This window comes from Acinonyx jubatus, chromosome E4 (assembly GCF_027475565.1).
Source record: "Acinonyx jubatus isolate Ajub_Pintada_27869175 chromosome E4, VMU_Ajub_asm_v1.0, whole genome shotgun sequence".
Classification (NCBI taxonomy): Eukaryota; Metazoa; Chordata; class Mammalia; order Carnivora; family Felidae; genus Acinonyx; species Acinonyx jubatus.
The window spans coordinates 48887349-48902500 of NC_069395.1; the positions used below are offsets into that span (position 1 = coordinate 48887349).

The 15152-nt window shown below is 47.0% G+C and overlaps 1 long non-coding RNA gene across 1 annotated transcript in view; it reads left to right on the top strand.

The window, feature by feature from the left end:
• LOC128313090 (uncharacterized) overlaps positions 1-15152 on the top strand; it is a 43599-nt gene that overhangs the window by 14026 nt on the left and 14421 nt on the right. The window contains exon 2 of the long non-coding RNA XR_008293303.1: positions 12643-14395. This is a non-coding gene — a long non-coding RNA (uncharacterized LOC128313090). The remainder of the gene's footprint in view (positions 1-12642; positions 14396-15152) is intronic.

The following is a 15152-nucleotide window of genomic DNA, read 5'->3' on the forward strand; positions in this document are numbered from 1 at the left end:
AAATGTTTGAGCTGGCTCCTTCCTCAGGCTCAGAAGTCACCTGGTTAATGTGAACTTTGATGGTCATGGGATGCTCAGCTGGCGTCTCTGGCTTGTGTCACACCAGGCAGGTGGTCTAGGACCAAGGGCACAGCAGTTGGCAGCAATGGGCGTTGGAAGGTTACCAAGGCCCAGGCACACTCTCATCAGTCTGTGTGTGTGGCCTCTCCAGATGGGTAAAAAAGGATCTTACCAGGAATCTCTGAAGCAGTATTTTCTTCCCAGTTTTTCTGGCTTTCATGGTTCAGAATTTCATTTCCATCTGGGTAGTTTGAGGGTCTTTTGCCATGCAGGCTTTTGGTCTTCTTCCTGTTAACATTTGTCTGGCCAATTAGAACTCTGATGTGGAAGTCCTGCATGCCTTTCTGATGGTGTCCTTTGAATTCTTCTATTTACCTTTTTAAACCACACTTCCCCCCGTTTCTATGAGGATCATCGTTCATCATAAGAGGCAGCTGACAGGGGCAGAGGGACTCTTAAGTACATACAGATTTTTGTTTTGATATCTGATTAATTCAACCCCCCTCTCCCCATATTCCAGTGTCAATATCTCCTGTCACTTTCTGAATTCCAAGAGGGGATTTAATTTTGGAATCAGAAAAACAAAATCCATGCCTAAAGGCTTCTCTTTTTTGAACCCTATTTAGGTGGATCAGTTATAATCTTTTATTTCTATGATATGTTTTACATAAGAATATTCATTCAACAAATATTTACTAACTGTTGGGGATGAGGCTGGTTCGAACACTGAAGGGGAATATCAGATGTATATTTCCATCTCTATGCCTACACATTTAATAGAGATAACGATCTAATAGGGAAGACACAATACATGCAAAAGTGGGGAGACCAGAGTGAAGAAAAGACTGAGACACAGTGCTCGAGGACCTCGGGACTTTTGCTCAGTTTGAGGGACATCTTTTCCTTTCCTCACAGGGAGGAAAGAATTCTGATGTCACTAAGATGTGTGAAGGCTCATTTCTCCTTCCTAGAGTGCTCGTTCGGAGGGGGTGGCCCATACGTAGACTCTGCCCGGGACATTGCTGCTTGCTGCCCGCCAGCCCTTCGAGGTGACCCTGTGGCCGCCTGTGGGGTCCCATGCCATCTTCTCCCATGAGGCAGCTGAGCATGAGCAGATCTGGGTTCCACTCCCAGCTCTTCCACCTGCTGGGTACCCTTCTGGGTACCTTTGGGTGGGTTTCTCAGCTTTCGTGAACCCCGTTTCACTGCATGCAAACCCAAGATTGTGTACTTTCCTCACGATGTAAACGTGAAAATGAGACATCTGTACCATACATGGTACACAGAAGACGAGCGGTTCACGCGAGTTCTCTCTGCTCTTACACCAAGATTTCCTTTCTTCTTCTTCTTTTTTCCCCCCTCTTTTACTCAGCGTGAATGTCAATGAGTTTTTTTTGGGTTGCAGGCACATCTGAGATTAATATCAGCCAGAACTTGAGCGTGGTTGCCAAACCGTGAGCTCCTTACGCTGACACGCGGACCCCAGGAAGGGACTTTTCTCAGTGCTAGGTGATGCTAATTGCCATCTGATCTGAAGCCAGAGTTGCTTTCCTTTGTTTAATAATTTACATCTTCTCTGAGAACACCGAGCTAAAGTTTAAAATTACAGAAAGGGATGATTTATCTAAATGCCAACAAAGCTAAACAGCAGTAAAATCACCCAAACCCCCCTCTGTGGGCTGCCACTCATTTACCACCCGAAATGCCAGGTGGCACTTGAGGGAGGGTGCACACGAGACTGAGAGAGAGTTAAGCCCCTGAGATGTTGGGTCGCCATCAAGGCTCGCTCTGTGGGAGCCACGGGCTCGTGCTGGCGCAGGAGCCTGGTGGGGTTCCTCGAAACAAGCCCGCAACAGCACTGTGCCCCGTTACATGTCAGTTCCCGCACTGTCATTTCCGTTTATTCTTTCATCAGGCATTTACTGAATTCCTACTAGTGGCAATCCTTTGCTGGGCATCATCACAAACTTGGAGATTGGTACGCTCAAGCTGCTCACAGTCGGGTGCAGAAAACGTACATTAGTGGCCAAGGATCCCTTTCCTCCCCCTCCCCACCCATGCTCCCAAGTAGCAATGGGGCAACAGCCTCCTCCGGTGTTTTTCCTTCTTTGTGGCATTTTGGAAGAGTGGGAGTTGAGGAAGCTGAGGGAATGAGATTGGAATAACAAGAATAAGCGTTTAAAGCAATTATAATGTGCCAGGTTTGGCACTAGGCTATATGTAAAAATATATATCAGTTAAATATGTATATATGGTATATCTGGAAGGAAAAAGAGATTTATGACCTGTAGGTGGAAACATCTGGAATTTTCAGGAGTGTCCCTTCCTCATCAGACTGAGAAACCCTATTTCACTCTACAAACACGCATTAGTTAATAAAGGGCTGTTTCTATTTGTGCCTCGACTTTGCGGGAAAACTCCGTACCATAATCTGACTTTGACCACTCAGGCACTGAAGGAAACACTCTCCCCTTTCGTTAGGACTGTGATAGCTGAGGCGTCACCTGTCAGAACACGGTGACAATGAGCTGATCTTTGCACTTTCGGTTCCCTCTACCCGGAAGGCTGTTCCCCAGCATCCTCGCGGCTGGCACATCCTTCCTTCCCTGGCTGACTGCAAGGATACCCCTCTCAGGTCTCCCCCGGGAGCTACGGTTACACTGAATATCCCTGCTCCCCAACATTCTTGCCATTCAGTTTTTCTCCATAGTGTAGATTCACATCTAACGTGCTGCGTTTTACAAATTCATTTTGTGGTTTCATTTGTGTTCCCATAAGAGGCAAGCTTCATGAGGCCCAGGAGTCTTCTGATGTCTGGCCCCTGCTGTCTTTTCAGGACCCAGGATAGCGCCTGGCTCGGAGCCCGTGATCAATAATTACCTGTTGAATGAATTAACCTGATGCTCTTAGGAAGCGAGGCCTCTGGGCTGCCTGAGGGTGGAGTGAGGCCTTTCTTACCATGGCAGGGTTAGGGCATGTACCACTCATTCATTGATTTGGGTCTTTCTTGTGCCTGGCACCGTGCTGGGCTTTGGGGCCACAGATACAACGAGACCTGGCTCCTGCCTCCGGAGAACCCAGTCTGCTGAGGGAAAAGGACGCGTAAATCGTAGGAATACAGTCATAATGGTGATGGCTCACATTTAAGGGAGCACACAGCTGTGTGCCAGGTGCCGTTGAGGCACGTCCACATACACAGCATTAACTCTCCTACTGCTCACAACAAAACGAGGCATTGCTCTTTTGCCCCTTTGGCAGATGAGGGAACAGAGGCACAAAGAGGCCACACCACCAATTACAGAGCAGTGTGGGAAGTGTTGTGAGGTGGGAATGGGTGTGTGGAAACAGCTTACATTTTAAGGCATTCCCGGCGTGGGGAGGGGCAGCGGGCAGCTCTGAGAGACCTTGGGTAACCCCGCTCGGCTGCCCATCTCCACTGACCGGCTCCTTTAGTTGCTGGACGGTTCTCCCCTCCTGCTTCCCTGCACTCCCGTTCCTGCTGAGGGGCTGGGCGGGGGGTGGGGGGGGTGGGAACCTGGTCTCCCCTGAGCTCATTAAATGCTCTACTCTGACCGTCATGACTCCCCGCTATTTTGATCTGAGTCTGGGGCCCCTCCGGGGCGTTAGAGCAGGCAGGATGATGGCTGAGCCCAGATATTCCAATTCCCCACTCTGTGCTCTCAAAGCTTGTGACCTTAGACACCCCGTACCGATTCCTAGTATCCTCTGTGCGAGGGGAGAGACCATGAACGGCCCCAGATTCCACAAGGGCTCGCTCTGCAGGGGCCCACCAAGGTCTGCATTTGCCCAAAGGGTCTTTTGGGAGTTTCCAAAATGAGAAAGTTGAACACCTTCAACCTTCTCACCTTGCCTGCATTCTCCTCAATCCCTTCTGGGTCTTGGGTGACCACCCTTTGTGCTTCAAAACTCTAGGAGGTCACTTGTCTTCACCTAATGATGTGTTACAGAAAACAAGCTTCCGTTACTTGCAAAAGTATGACGGGAACATGAATATTAATAACTCCCATGGGTTTCCTGCGAACATCCATCACCACGGCTTAGAAGGCTTGTTCTGACTTGCCTGGTATGGGGGTAACTGCTCAGCAGAACAATGATAAAGCACTCATGAACCCAGCTTACGCAGAGCTCTTTCTGGGGCTTTGAACTCCTGTGCTCCTGTGGGGCTGAGGTGCCGAATGTGCTCTCCTCCACCTGGGGTCCGTCATGAAGATGTTGGACTTCTGTCAGGGACAGGACCTGGCAGATGTGCCAGGACCCAGTGGAGCTGGAGCAGGGATTTCTCTTTATCAAAAAGGAAGTTCTCCTTGTTGACAGCATCTTGGAGAGCAGGTGCATTTGATCTAAGCCGCCTCAGGTTGGAGTGATGCTGGAATCCAGAGCTGGAGAGCTGGTCCAGCACAGATTCAGAGAACAGCAAAGCTCAGAGACCATCATGTTGGGTCAACTGAGGCCACAGAAAGAAGAGGGAAATCAGCAGCAGGGCCAGGATTAGAGACTCTGGAGGTGACCGTTTTCCTTTGAGAATCCTAGGACAAGGGACATCAGGACAGTGTCACTCTTGACATTTATTCAGGGTTTCCATTGAAATTTGTTACATGTCTTCTCAGTGAAAGTCCTTTTCTTCTGGAACTGCCCCAATACATGGCATTTTGTGCTCTCTGGGTCTCTGGATGCCTGTTGAGGATCGCATAGGGTTGATCCAGGCTGTAAAAGAGTTCATAGGATTTCCATCTCAGGCAGTGCTGTTCTAGTAAAAAGTGCTCCCTGGATCTGAAGGGAATTCCCAGAAGGGTTGTAGAATGGTTACAGTGCGAGGAGATTGGAGTCCCTGGGGTTGAGAAACATGACCGCCCTGTTTCTTGGGTTCTGTTGCCCCAGGAACCCCATGTGATCTTTGGGGGTTGGGCTCCTGGTTTGATGGCTAGTCAAGAACACTACAGCTTGGGTCCCCTAGCTGAAAAGCCACTGTTGAAATTTATTTTAATGTGTATTGTGTGTGCTTTTTTAAGATTCAGGATTTAAAGATCATCCATATCTGTAGCTCAAAGAAATAAAATTTAAAAAATCTTTTGGATTTTCTAGAGAAAAATGTCTTCTTAGGTAATTTCAATGTGATCAAGGCAGCATCTGTTTTGCTGAACTTTAGGTCACTCATCAAATCTATGGTATTAATGAAAATGCTCATTTTCTCGGGCAGAAGCATGAAAAATCTCTCTGCAGTACAATTAACAGTGGTGGGAAAATATCTGCCATTTCTTCTGTCAGATTTTCCTGTAGTTGGAGTTCCAATGTCTCGCATCAGAGCAGACCATACCAATGAAAGTCATGGAGACAGTCATGCTTTCTCTCTAAAAGACTTAATTGCAGGAGACCTCTCCCCTTCAGAGTTCTGAGCCAGGTTGCTTTGGGTTACAGCTGTTTCTGCCTAGCAACGTTTACTTGGGAGTAAGTACCAAGTCTCACTTGGTGTCACGGTGAAAGGAGTGAATGAGTTCGAGCCAGAAGATCTACAGAGTGAATCCTGGTCCTGAAAGTTGCCAGCTGTGTGATTCTCTCCTTTTTGATCTTCTGTCTTCCCATCTGTAACATGAAAATGAAAATAATTTAGAGAATTGTCCTGAGGATAATATGAAACATCTGCATTGCTAAAGGGTTGTTGGTTTGCTGGATATTGTACAGAAACAGAGTTAGTCAAGTTTCTTCTCAGGATCTCCAAGAATGTTCTTTGAACCACCCATAAAATGGTTACTGGGTATGTGCACTTAAAGCTTATAGTATAGGAAGGGTACTTTTCCAGTCAAAGGGGAAAAATTGCCTTGGTGATGATAGCAGATGGCTATCAATTCTTTGCCCCTTTCTCCTTGGCCAAAGAACCCTGATTTTGTTTACACATACACCCTCCTTCATCATAACCACAAGTTTCTAGGGAGGTGAGCTTTAAGAAGCAAATCTTGCTTGGTCTCAGCCAGTGGTTCCTAAACTTTAATGTGAACCAGAATCATCTGGAGGGATTGTTGAAACACCAGTTGCTGGGGTCTACCCTCAGAGTTTCTGCTTTAGTATGTCTGGATGGGATGAGAGAGAATTTGCATCACATGATGCTGATACGGCTGGTCTGAGAACCATACCTTGAGTGCTACTGTCTAAATCAGTCATGGTGATCCCATTCTCCTTGCTAGTCATTGGTTAGATACAGATACATGGTACAGTGCTAACCAATGAGGTGTGATAAGTCCACTGGGGGCTTACAGGAGAGGTTTCTCCACTCTTCAAACACAATATGGGGAAGAGATGGCTTCCTTTTTACCTCTGGACCTTGTCTCTGGATGGAACACCTGGGACTACTAGATATTTGGGATTATGAAGGAAGCAACCCTAAGGACAAAGTGGGCACTCTGAGAATGACAAAGCAAAAAAGGTAGAAAGCTTCTGGGTCCTTAATAATGTCATTATGTTGCCCAAATAACTGGAGCTATACATTTCTTATTTGTTGAGACACTTTGAGTTGGAGTTCTCTGTTACTTTCAGTCAAAGGGAACTTAATGGAAAAAGTGATGATGTTATACTTTCTTTCCCTTCATGGGGACATCCGGGTAGGTTATGTGACAGGAGTGCTGAACCTTGTTAGAGGTGATGGGAGGTCCTGGCACTAGCAATTGTAGTCATCCATGAGCCATGTACCTATGTCAAGTTCTAACAGGAGAAGAGTCAGGAAGGGAACGATTTTAGGGAGGGGAGGAGGTAGTGAGAGAGAAGGGCTCACAGGCTGTGAGATGTGACCAGCCATATCAGAATAGCATGGGAGCACATGGTAGGTGGAGAGGTATGCTGGGTGCCTTAAGAACAACACACTTTTGAGGACTTCATGGTCTGAGTAGGCCATGATGGGTGGGAAGGGGAACCCAGAGTTGAAAATGACAGCTGAAGAAAGGTGGGTCAGAAATGGAAAACAGAAAATGAAAACATGGCAAGGGGACTTGAGAGCTTGTGTGCTCAATGAGATGTTATGTCCCCAAATGATACATTATTTTCTGCTGTTTTGACACCAGTAAAGATTTTGTCAGTTAAAAGAGAGCATGGGGTCCTGAAGTGGCCTTTATCCAGTGGGATATACGTTATCTGAGGCAGCCAGTGATATCACAATAGTTACTAAGAATTCTGTTTTCCTCAAACTCTAGGACATGTTGCAAATGTGTCCTTCAATCACCTGTAGGCTTGACCTGACCTTTCTGGTGTTTGTCCCTCTTCCTTCCTCTTACTCTCCTGGGTGTCTTCTGTGGGCCAATTCCTGCCAACCATACCTGGAAGCATTACCCACTGTGGGTCTGCCCCTGCCCCTCTGCCCCCTGCTGGGCCCTGGGGGGGGGGTCTCTGTTCTCAGCATTGGTGTTGCAGCAATGGAAAGATGAGAGCCTTGTTCTCCAGGTGCTCTGTCTAGAGGCAGCACTATGCAGCATAAATACAATACAAGCCACAAATGCAAGCCACGTGTGTCATTCTAAGTTTCCTAGAAATGACGTTAAAAAAAGTCAAATGGAAAATAGATATTAATTTTAATAATATATTTTACTTATCCCAGTAGTTCTCATCCAGGGAAGATTTTTCCCCCCAGGGGGCACTTCCTAATATCTAGTAATGGCACTTGACAATGTCATTAGGCAACTTTTGGTTGTCACAACTGGGAGGGTACTGATGGCCTCTAGTGGGGAGAAGCCCAGGATGTAGCTACATCTCCTGTGAGGCACAGGACAGCCTTTGTTGTGGCCCCAACTGTCAATAGTGCCAAGGTTGAGAAACCCTGATTTAACCCAATATATCCAAAATGTTTCATTTCAATACGTCATCAAATATTTAAAAAATCATGAATCTGAGAGCTTGCCATTTTAAAGTCCTAAGTTGTAAAATCTGGCGTGTATTTTATGCTTATAATACATCTCAGTGCAGGGCAGTCATGTCTCAACTGCTCAACCGTCACACGTACCTGGTGGCTAAGGCACAGGTGTAGGGGGTGCACAGTAAAACCCCGGCGCCTCTCCACGACTCTGGTTTCGTGGGCAGGGCAAATATGCCGAGACGCAAGGTCCTCTGGGTAAGATGCAAGGTTCTGCCCCCTGTGACAGAATCACACGGTGAGGAATTGAAATAAAAGGGTTGCGCGGGGTCTCTGATTATTAAGCTCGGTAGGCATGCAGGCGTTGTTCAATATGTTTCCAACAGCATCTATCCGACTCCTGGCATTACTTCCCTGCAGAATGCCATCAAGAGGTTGTAGTTTCTCACTCTCCTGAGGCAAAGGTCAGCCTACCCCATTGGGAGATGAGCATGAGGGCGAGTTCGTCTTGATGCAGCTTGGAGGATTTAGGTATTGATCACTAAGGCTTTCGTGTAGTTAAAACAAACAACCGGGCAACACCCTTTGGTTCCTCCAAAGTACTCTATAATTTTATCCATTTGAAAAATGAGAACTAAAGGTTTTCAGGTTAAAGAGAAGGCGATCGTGTAGTAATCAGAGCTTTAGAACAATCTCCGCCGACCTTGGCACAACACGTTGCACTCTGTAATCCTCAATTTGAGGGCTTTGCAGCATCTCATTAGCCTGGAGTAGCAGGACACATAATTCTGTATTGAGTGAGTAATTAAATGTGACATGGAAGCCGGCGAATGGATTAGCAACACACCCAGGGGTCCCCCAGAGGGGGCCTTTCCTGTTTCTGCCCATGAGGGAAGGCAGAGAGAAGCTTTGCCGAGCCCTGTAAGGTGGGGAACCGTGGTGCAAAGGCCAAGCAAGATTTCCTGCGTCATCCCTGGGCCAGGGCAGCGAGTCGGTAGGTGTGGGGACAGGACCTCAGGGAAGGATCCTTATGGAAGCCAAACCCCATCTGTGAAGCAACAGGATCACCTCTGGGGTGCTGCTGATCCTTCCTGGGCTACTGGGAACCCGTCCTCCGCTTTCCCAAGTAGGCTGCTCATCTGTCTTCAGTAGGGCAAGAGTCTGCTGTGTTTACTTGAAGTCAGAGTGAAGAATGCGGCCTGTTGTTCCAGAGCGCTTGGAAACCTAAGTATACCTAACAGGCCAGGCTTTGTCTAAAATGAAGGAAGACAAAAAGAGCATTTTCTCATTTTTGTAGTATCGATAGGACACTTATTTTCATAGAACTGAAGGCTTGGAGAGGGGCTCACATAGTTCACCTTTCTGTTTCCGGAAAGCCCTTCACTCAGCTTTCCCACACACCTAAAAATCTACCTTATTTTTCCAATCTGCCTGGGAAGGAGTTTATAAAAATCACTTTGGAAGCAAATTCAATTTCTCATTAACTCTCAATGAACATATATCGAGCACAGACTTTGTGCAGGGAATTAGGAGCCAAGGAAAGAGGAGAAAACACAGCTTCTGCTTTTAAGGAGCTCGTGAGAGAGACATAAAAAGATGGAGTGACAAGTGCCAAACGAATATGGCACAGCCATGAAGCCTGTAGGAGTTGGGAAGAGGATGCTGATTTGGGCCTCCTGGGTGGGGGCAGGAAGGGGAAGATTTCCTGTAGTGGCGAAATTCGAGTTGGTCTTCTGGGGTTGGGCAGAGGGGAGCATTGGTGTGTGGAAATCTCATCCTATGTCCTCCCTTCCCCTGTCCCCCACTTTTTAAAAAAAATGTTTATCCATTTATTCTGAAAGAGAGAGCAAGGGGAGAGGCACAGAGAGAGAGAGAGAGAGAGAGAGAGAGAGGAAATCCCAAGTAGGCTCCACCCTGGTAGCATGGAGCTGAACCTCGAAATCATGACTTGTGCCAAAACCAAGAGCCAGATGCCCAACCAACTGAACCATCCAGGTGGCCCCCAGCCCCCCACATTTAAGTTGAGTTTCTCTAATGTTTTATAAGCAAGGCCAGGCACCATAGTTACACAGTGGATCAGGCTGTGTCCCAGCCTCTAGGAACTCACAACGGACTGACGCAAATTCCCAGAAACTTGACCTTCCACAGAGATGGGACTCAGACTCACAAACTCATTCAGGTATTTTACTGAGCACCTGCTCTATTCCTGGTCCTGGGCTTGATACAAAGGATATAGTGGGAAACAAGATAGACACAAGCCCTGCTTTATAAAGCTCAAGGTCTAGTGGGGTGGGAGACGACAAATAATTACAAGAGTGCAAAGAGTTACAAAAAAGGAGAGAAACAGGTCCTATGGGTTGTACAGAGCAAGATATTCGACCTGATCTGGGAGAAAAAGGCTTCTCTTGGGAAGTCCTATTTAAGCCAGCAAGGCGAATGCTGAACTGAGTAAGCCAGGTGAAGGCGGACAGGGGAACAGGGTGGGAAGAATGCGTCCCTCAGAAGGAGGAGACTGCACAGAGGACCAAAGTGGAAGGAATGTGGAGCTTTTGAAAGAAAAAAACCCAAAAAACAAAAGATGAAAATTGTCCATGACTCCTGCAGCCGGGATTGGATGAAGTCCGGTAGTAGTTTGGGCTTGGCCTTTTTGGGCTAGCAAGTGATCACATGTTCCTTTAGCACAAGGTCAAAACAAATCAGAGCTGAAATAAACACTGTCTTGTTTCTCAGGACTAGGTGCTGTGGAGGACCGGTGACGACCACGTGTGTCCTGTCTAGGAGGGTCCCTGCCCTCGTCCCTGCTGCCTCTCCCTTCCTTTCCCATCAGCCTCTTAGCACAGGCCTCATGGATGCCCTTGACCTATAAGCTTTGCTCCACTCCTCCTGGGTTAATTTTGACCATGCAGGAAGTGCTAGGAGACTAAGTTTTCAAGAGCCTGGCATACAGGACACTCAGCAAGTGTGTGTTTCTGCGGCACCAGAAGGAGTGCCTGGCATTCAATTCTTTTAAACTTTCTTTTTTAATGTTTATTTATTTTTGAGAGAGACAGAGAAAGAGTGTGAGCAGGGGGAGGGGCAGAGAGAGAGGGAGACACAGAATCTGAAGCGGGGCTCCAGGCTCCGAGCTGTCAGCACAGAGCCCGACGCGGGGCTCGAACCCACAAACTGTGAGCTCATGACCTGAGCTGAGGTTGGACACTCAACTGATTGAGCCACCCAGGAGCCCCTGTGGCATTCGATTCTTTGTTGTGGTGGGCTGAGCTCTGAATACCTGAGAAAGCTCCAAGTGGAAGCCTTTCCAAATGCCGCTGAGTTCATAATTGGGCTCCTGCCTCAGTTTCCCTGCTTAATATTCCAGTTACCTGCTAAGGTTGGAGATTTGCCCAGAAACTCCAGTCCCTAGTGTTTACTGAGTACCTGCTGAGTGCACAGTGTCAGGATGTTGAGGGTGGCATGCAGAATAAGAAATAATCACACCGGAAGACCTGGCCCGTGACCACGCACACTGAGTGTTTGTAATAATTTAATGTACTGGATTACCGTCAGTATTTGGAGAATGTGAAAATCGTCTTTTTCATTACTTCAAAGGAAAAGATGATTCTTAATATAACTTTTGAGTAGTTTCACCATTTAAAAAAATCTGGTCTGTGTAGATGCCAATGATTTCTTCTTTGGTCTTTCTGTTGACAGCAGTTCTAACATTCATTATATTTTTGTGTTAACGGAGTTCACATGAGGTGGAAAGTGGCACTGGTCAGGAGATGGAATAGACTCCAACATTCTGGATTTGTAAAAAGTGTTTATTTATTTTTGAGAGACAGAGTGCTAGTGGGGGAGGGACAGAGAGAGAGGGAGACGCAGAATCTGAAACAGGCTCCGGGCTCTGAGCTGTCAGCACAGAACCTGACGCGGGGCTCGAACTCACGGACCGTGAGATCATGACCTGAGCCGAAGTCGGACGCTTTAACCGACTGAGCCACCCAGGTGCCCCCACCTCCTCCCACCCACATTCTGGATTTGACACACAAAGCTTTCACCATCCACCTCCAACCTCCTTCCGCAGATCCTTTTCATGATCTCTACTCTCCAGCTTTCTTCTCCCCATTTTCGGTCAACCGCCCCCCCCCCCCCCCCCCCGCCTGGAATGCCCTTCCCTTTATCTTCATGTGTCATGTGTCCACGTTCTCTTCCACGAAGTGCTCTTCTCTTCCATTTCCATTCGCTTTCTCTCTTTTCCTTTGTCTCTGACTTCTTCCTGTACCCCAGGTTTCCACATTCTTTCTCATCTGTCACTTGGTCCTCTGCACAGACTCGTGTCCTCACAAATCACCTATATATAATAAACACTGATTTTCGAGGGCTACCCTGGAAAGCTGACAAAATATCTTCCTGATTGTACAATTTAAACTGTTCATTTTTAAATTTGGGAAATATGGAAGGCTGAAGAACACAAGGGTCTCCACTGACTATGGAGGAGTGCTCAAGAGCACGTAATGTTGGGCAAGTTCCTTAGCCTCTCTGAGCCTTAGTATTCTCATCTGTGAATGGAAAGGGTAAACTTCATGTTGTGGGCTTGCTGTATCTCATGAATATTACATGGAAAATGTTTAGCACAGTTTCTTACAAGTAAAAAGCCCTCAACATTTGGGGGACTATTGTTATTATGATAAACATGGTAACAATTTCAAACTCTGATTTATAACGTTACTTCTATTAAAAACCCTTTGCAGATTTCAACCGACAATCTCGCAGGTCAAATTTGGATCCAACTTGTTATCGAGCCGTGGACTGCTTCTTCCCCCAGAATGGAGAAGGGGCTCGCCTTCCATCACAGAAACATTCACAGGTGACAGCAGGAAGGGGAACAAACACACTTGACTTTCTTGTCTGTGCCTTAGAATTGTGTCGAGCAGCTGAGCACAGTCATTTTGGTGTGAAACCAGCAGAAGGTGAGTACTGAGGGTTCAGTCACTTGATTCGGTAACAGGTGCTGTTTATAGCACCCAAGTTCTTTCCTGGAACCTCTTTGTATTTGTGACGCGGGCCATGTGCTAAGAGTGCAGCCATGCCATGTTTTGTCACCATGTGACACACCAGTGGCAGACACGGCCTTTGGTTTAGACATGATGGAATCATGGGCCCCTCCTCTGCCCACCCAACCTTCTGCCCTGAGCGATTAAGGCTGTCAGGGTAACCGGCTCACATCCTGTTAGGAGGAATTACCGTGATCACTAATGGGTAGTTAGGGGTGGCATTCCAGTTTCAGGGCTTTCATGGGCCTTGAAAACTAGTGAGAAAATATCCGTTTATCAGCCAGTCATTTAAAGGACACCACACGGAACGATGTTTCAAGACTTCCAAATGCATAGAAGTCATATATCATAATGGAGCGTAAAAGTTACACGTGAATAGGCTGTAAAACTGAACAACTGTTTACCTCAGTGAAGGTTTTATTTACATGCCCTCCAGCAGATACTTAACTGTACTTCTTACGAATCTGCCGATCACAGGCTTCAAGCAGAGCCTGATTAAGTTGTGCCGGATTGGGTAGACGTCAATTGCAGTGTGATTTTAGGGGCTCAGAGAAGGCCTCTCTGGCTCCCTCCAAAACTCATTTTGCTTGCTTGATGCTTCACATTTCTTGAAAGGGAAGCTTTATTCTTATAATTACAGAAAATTCAATTTGACCAATTCAACATCGAAATCAACATGAAATACACAAATAGCTGCATTCTTTGCGGAGCGCTTGCATAGTGGCCTCTTCTTTATCCTCAAACACTCCAATAAGTTGGATCATTGCCCTCAATTATGAGGAGGGTCCTGTGACTTGGAGAAGTTAAGTGGCTTTGTCTGAGGGCACATGAAGGGCATGGCAGAACTGCCTCCTTCGTGATGTTTCCACGAGAGCAAGCCTCTTGCGTTAAATACCTTACAGGAGGAAGTCCACGACTTAAACGCATACGAGCCTGAGAGCCAGTTGTGAAAGGTGGAGATGTAAACGGGAGCATTGGGTCAGCAGTCTTCCTGGGCCCTACTCAGCTGGGGCAGGCGCTGAGGTCCCCTCCTGTGCAGTGCCCCTTGCCCGTTCCCCGGTTGGCCCTGCCCATTGCCCCAGCGGACCATGAGTGTGCATATGCACTTCCTCCAAGCTTGCTGAGCTCACCTCATCCCACGTTCACAGTCCCTACTGGGACCAGAGCCCCGCTCCAACCCTCAGGTCCTTGGATAAAGTCCTGGAAACCTGCCACTTCCTTGCCAGTTTTCTCCCCCAGGAAGCTAAGCTGCATTCCTTCTGCTCTCACCCTCAGCTGGGATTTCATTTCTCTGGACAAATCTGTCAGAATTGGATGCTGATTGTTGCCTTTTCCCTTTGATTCCTGCTTTTTCAGGAACTACCAGTTCCTTCATTCCCTGAACTCATTTTTATGGAGTACCTACTACATACAAGACACAGTCTGGAGTTGATTTCCCATGGCTCTCAAGGTAATCCTACTGAAATAGGAGTTTGCCACCCACCTTTAGAAACTGTGCTGTGTGCTATTGTTGACTAGCTCACCAGATGCCCTAAGGCTGGGCCATGGGTCCCTCCATCTCCCATTCACTGTCAACCCACAGGGCCTGACAGCTTGGGGGGGACACTGAGAAGGCTGGAGGTCATGGTAGGTGATGGTTGGGGATGGAACATGGGAAATGGGTTCTAGGAGACCTTTAACACAACGTGGGGATTTCTTAATATTACCAAGGTCTGGCTGGTTGTAACTCCAGGTGAGTCAGTGAGCAAGCCACTCTGCTGGGTGACAGTCACTGAGCCAAAGAGGAAATGGGATAATTTACAGAAAAGGGTAATAAGGAATGACCTTCAGCCCCATTGTTTAATCATATTATTTCACAAGCTACAACCCTTTGATTTCACAGATACCAGCGGCAAGACTTGAATGAATCTTATCTGAATTTCTACTTTATTTATTTCCCCACTAGCTTCATTTCCAAAATCACCTTTTCTGAATGACAACTCAATCAACTCAATAACATGTAATTTTACACAGTAGGAACCCATTCCTGTATCCCCTTTTATACTTGGAATTGTCGACTGCTTTCCTGAATAGCATGTGTGTGTTTCAAAGCCAAGTTATTTTCATCTCCAGACTCCCGAGACAGGATGTCACCATGGGATGGACACGATTCTGACTGAAGATTCTCTCCTCTTCCCCTCTTTTTTTCACATGCATCTCTCATCTGT